Source organism: Zingiber officinale, chromosome 1A, assembly GCF_018446385.1.
Source record: "Zingiber officinale cultivar Zhangliang chromosome 1A, Zo_v1.1, whole genome shotgun sequence".
Lineage (NCBI taxonomy): Eukaryota > Viridiplantae > Streptophyta > Magnoliopsida > Zingiberales > Zingiberaceae > Zingiber > Zingiber officinale.
Genome location: NC_055987.1, coordinates 52602769 through 52608768, shown reverse-complemented (window position 1 = coordinate 52608768; position 6000 = coordinate 52602769).

Sequence of the window (6000 nt, the reverse complement as noted above, 5' to 3'; positions counted from 1 at the left end):
TCGTGAGAAGATGGTGGCTTGCGCCGCTAATCGATTGCGACTGAGACCACCATTGGTCATTATCAGCAACGGAGGAGGGGGGTTCTCCGACGGATGTCCAGACGATGACAGGGAAATGCAACGCCGATAGTGGGGGCTCATGGACATTCGGCGCGGCGAGGTCGCAAGCGAGCACGCAAAGGGGAGAAATGACGAAGAGAAGTGAATAAACCTAGGGTTTATTAATGAAAACATAAGTTTATTTCAATCAACCCCTAGCTTAAATAGAGTACTTTCAAACAGGCTTTTTTTATTACTGATAAAAATCTAAAATAAATCATTTAAAATCTAAAAAAAATCCATAAAAGTCTATAATTTCACATAAAACTATTTCTTGATAAATTATCCATTAAAAATATTTATTTTCCTTAAAATAATCTAATTATGTTAGATTTTAATTATTTATATCTTTATCTATATTTTTGATATCTAATAATATTATGTATTTATTTTATACCCATCTAAGCCGTACAAATTTATAATTTACATTACCAAGTTCTTTTTATAAATTTTATGCATATTTACGTCATGCAATTTATTTAAGTTCGGATATACTATAACTTATTTAAATAAACATAATTATAGCTAGTCACTTAAATTAAACTCCATTCTAATTAAATCGAAACTAATTAAATAATTATTTTTAATTACAACACTATAATTAGTTTAGGACAATACAATTCCTCCCCCTTAAATAAAATTTCGTCCTCGAAATTGATTTTTACCAACAATTCTGGATGGCTGCTTCTCATGTCTCCCTTGGTCTCATCAAACCTAATCCCTTAACATGGTTGAAACCTTGGCCCACTAATTTAATTTTATTTCTAATCATAATTAATTTATCCTCTAACTTGATCCTATGGATCCAACATGTATCAACCATGTTACTATCTCAGAGTCTTGGAATTAAGTCTTAAACTTGTCTCCTTGACATACCTCACATATGTGGTCCTTGTTTAAGATTATCTTCTATGATCTCTTAACCAAATCCCTCTTAGTAATCATTGCAACCAATCTCATGTTAGTATGTGATAATCTTCCTAGTTAGAATCATGACTCCGCTTTTTATATGAAACACTCAATAATTTAAATTTCATGAATCCAAATTTATATGTCTCTTCCTTTTCAATCACCCTCCAATAAGTTACGAAACTATGAGACTAATCACAAAGTGGGAAAGGCTCTCTATGAATGCTATGGCAAAGACAAGATGAAAAGACAATGCTTGAATTTCGTTAGCATATTCTACAAATTTAAAATATTTAAATATTTAAATAAGCTACTAAAAATTAAATATAGTGCACCAGAGTCACAAAAGTTCCTAGTTGTTATAAGAGAATTAGAATTCATAAATACAAGAATTTAATCTATTGTATCACTACATACTCTATAAATAATCATTTCTTAGAAAAATTTCGTTCACACTGTCAGCAAATGTCAGTAGAAATAAACAAGAAAATTAACTCTCTAAGCTAACAGGTTTTAGGTTCATAAAAAATGTAAAAGGGGTGTAGTACTTAAGTCTTAATTAAATTTTCAATTATCAAATGGATATCTTACATTTTATTGCATTATTGTTGTTCTGTATTGCTTCCTCTTTTGGTATCTTAAGATAGTATAAATTAGTTATAATTTGTGAACCTAAGTCAAGATGTATAATAAGAATGTTGAGTGTCATGTACAAGTATAAAGTCACTAAAAGAGAACTTCCAAGGTAAAGCTATCAAGGGATCTTCCATGATCAAATCTTTGGAGGGATTTTCATAGGTCAAGACATTGAGGAATCTTCTATGGTCAAGTCACTAGAAGATTCTTCTAAGATTAGATCCTTGGCTCAGTTATATGTTCTTTATTCTAAGGAGATGGATCATTAAGTGAGACTATAATATCCATTCAAGAGGAGAAGGGAGGAGCTTATTTCAAATTCTCCTGTGCCTAATGTCATAAATTAAATCCTTGTAAACCCATATTATTGAAAATGCATCAATTTATAGGCATCCAATTCTGGATTATATCTGCCTAGCATCTTCAACAGATCCCATTTCTAGTATTTCTAATAAAATCAACCGGAACATGTTCCACCTAATGAACAGATCTTTCAGCAACCCAAAACCTCTCCTACAGCATTACAAACATTACATTATGTTCAAAATTTAACTTAGCAATAATGCTAGCAAGAGGAACTTACCGGCGTGAGGCTAGAAGAAATGAGAAAGGACGCGTCTACTTTAATACCAACAGTACAAGATGAAGTACCACAAGAAATTACAACACGTGTCACAAATGATGCACTGTTACAGACAGTGTCTCGTCGTAGTGGGAGGATTGTGAGGCAACCTAAGAGATTCATGTTTTTGGGAGAGTCTTCGGACTTGATCCCGGGTAAACATGAATCTGATCCCCGGGCGTATAACGAAGCACTCCAAGATAAAGATACAACATCTTGGCAAAAAGCAATGAATTCTGAAATAGAATCTATGTATTCTAATAAGGTCTGGGAGCTTATAGAACCACCAAATGGTGTAAAATTCGTTGGATGCAAGTGGATCTACAAAAGGAAAAGAGGGACAGACAGGAAGGTAGAAACCTTCAAAGCAAGGCTTGTTGCGAAAGGGTATACTCAGAAAGAGGGAATCGATTATGAGGAGACATTTTCACCGGTAGCTATGCTTAAGTCTATCCGGATACTCTTATCCATTGCCGCTCATATGCATTATGAAGTTTAGCAAATGGATGTCAAGACAGCTTTCCTTAACGGAAGTCTTGAAGAAAACATCCATATGAAGCAACCAGAGGGGTTCATTGAAAAAGGCAAAGAGCATCTAGTGTGTAAGCTCAATAGATCCATTTATGGACTGAAGCAAGCTTCAAGATCTTGGAACATTCGGTTTAATGAAGTAATCCAGTCATATGGATTTATTTAGTGTCTGGATGAGTCTTGTTTATACAAGAAGTGTAACAGAAACGTGGTGGTATTTCTTGTACTATACGTAGATGATATTTTGTTAATTGGCAGCAATGTCAAAGTGTTATCAGACGTAAGGGTATGGTTATCCAAACAATTTGATATGAAGGACTTAAGAGAATGTGCACACATTCTTGGGATCAAAATCATAAGGGATCGTAAGAAAAGGATGTTGTGCCTACCTCAAGTATCATATATAGATACAATCCTTGCTCGTTTTAGCATACAAAACTCCAAGAAAGGTTTCTTACCTTTTAGGCATGGAGTAGCTTTATCTAAAGAGATGTCTCCGAAGACATCAAAGGAGATAAAGGACATGAAGGCAGTTCCTTATGCTTCGGCTATGGGAAGCCTAATGTATGCAATGCTGTGTACGAGACCAGATATCTATTTTGTCGTGGGCATGGTTAGCAGATATCAAAGTAACCCTGGATAAGGACATTGGATTACTGTAAAGCATATATTAAAGTACCTGAGAAGGACTAGAGATTATATGCTAGTTTACCAAGCAGATGATTTGCTCCCTGTGGGTTACACGGATTTAGATTTCCAATCAGATAGGGACAATAGTAAGTCTACATCAGGCTTTGTGTTTACTTTAGGAGGTGGAGTCATTACATGGAGGAGTGTTAAGCAGAAATACGTTTCAGACTCAACCATGGAAGCTGAGTATGTGGCAGCCTCTGAGGCAGCCAAAGAAGCTGTATGACTTAGGAACTTCCTAATGGACTTAGATGTGATTCCTAGTTTGCCCAAAATCATCACAATTTATTGTGATAATAGTGGTGCAGTTGTAAACTCGAAGGAACCATGAGCCTATAAGGCAAGTAAACATATAGAGCGCAAGTACCACCTGATACGAGACATCGTGAAGCGAGGAGAAGTTATCGTTGCTAAGATAGCATCAGCAGATAACCTGGCAGATCCTTTCACTAAGGCCCTTCCGGCGAAAGGTTTTGATCGACATGTGGAGGGGATGGGAATCAGATGTATGACAGCAGATATGGCAACTTTGTCTTTTAGTATAAGTGGGAGATTGTTAGAGTGTATACTAAAAGCCTAGCTTTTGTAAACATTTATTTTGAAATAAAGAATCACATTGGTCAAAAATGTCTACATTTATATGTTAAGTGTAGTTGTTCAATTAATGTATATTATAGATAACATGGTGTGTGATGTCACACACAAAAGATCATGTTATCTGTTCTTTATAGATTATAAACAGTAGCTCACGACTAAGATGGATAGGAACAAACCATTGGAATAGTCGTAGTGTAATTTGGTATTAGTTTATCTTAACTATAAAATGACACTAGTACACTCTGAGTGTATTGAGCAGGACCATTTAAGGTAAGTTTTTTTTGTGCTGACTTAATAAAAGAATAAGACCTTAGTTATTATGGAAGTGTGTGCTCTTAATCCTAATATAATAACAAGCACATATATTTAGTATTAATTTCTTTAACTTATCAAAGGGTGAGATTTAGCTTGATAAATCAAAAGGCCCGATAAGTTGGGAAATGATATTACTTATAGTGTGTGTTGTTGATTATAGAAGGAAACTGTGTCCTAGTAATCTAGGTTGATAATGCCCCCAAAAGGAGCTCATAAGGATTGTCATGTTAAACCCTGCAGGTGGACTTAGTCCAACATGACGATAAGGTTGAGTGGTACTACTCTTGGACTAAGATATTAATTAAAGAGAGTTGTCAGTAACTCATTTAATTAGTGGGCATTCGACATCTTAAACACCGGGAGACTAACACACTCATGATAAGAAGGAGCCCAAAATGTAATTTGAGATTGGTGCGGTAGTTCAATAATAATTCTTTAGTGGTATGAATTATTATTGATGAAATTAAGTTGGGTGTTCGGGGCGAACACGAGAAGCTTAATTTCATCGGGAGACCAAAACCAATTCCTTCTCTCGGTCCCTATCGTAGCCTCTTATTTATAAAGTATTATACCCACCTATACCCACCTTTATACCCATCCTAAGGTGGGCGGCCAAGCAAGCTTGGAACCCAAGCTTGGGTCGGCCAAGCAAATAGGATGAGCCAAGTTGTGTGGCCGGCCCTAGCTTGAACCCAAGCTTGGTGTGGTCGGCCACATCAAATTAAAAGGATTTTAATTTTTTAAATTTTTTCTTATGTGGATTCCATGGTTTTAAAAGAGAATTTTAAAATTATAAATCTTTCTTTCTACAAAAGATTAAGAAAAGCTTTGATATCTTTCCTTATTTGTAGATTGAAAGGAAGATTTTAATTTTGAGAAAACTTTCCTTTTTTGTAACCATGTTCATGATTTAAAAGAGAGTTTTAAAATTATAAATTTTTCCTTTTATAAGTTTCTACAAAAGATTAAGAAAAGATTTGATATATTTCCTTATTTATATATTGAGAGGAAGATTTTAATTTTAAAAGATAGCTTTCCTTTTTGGAAATCATCCACATGTTTTAATAGAGAGATTTTAATTTATAAAATTTCTTTTATAACCAACCATGAAGGGAAAAATTATTAGAAAAATTTTTATTTTAAAATTTCTGAAAATAAATTAGGAAGTTTTAATTTTGTGTTAAAACTTTCCTTGCATGGAGCAATGAGGTGGCCGGCCATGTGGATTTAAGAAAAAAAATGGTTTTAATTAATTAAATTTTCCTTTTCATGGCAAAGAAAATAAGGAAGTGTTTATTTAAATTTTCCTTATTTGCCAAGACCAAGGATTATAAAAGAGGGGGTAGGGGTGCCTTTATGGGTAACAACTCTATTCTATTTTCCTCCCTCTCTTCCTTGGTGGTGGCCGGCCCTAGACCTTGCTCTTCTCCTCTTCTCTTCTTCTTTAGTGGCTGGTTTCATCCCTCTCTTGGAGCTCTTGTTGGTGGCCGGTTCTAGCTTGGAGAAGAATGAGAGAAAGGAGACTTTGTTTCTAGCATCCCTTGGAGCTTGGTGGTGGTGACCGAAACTCTTCATCTCAAGGAGGAGTGCTTGGCCGAAAC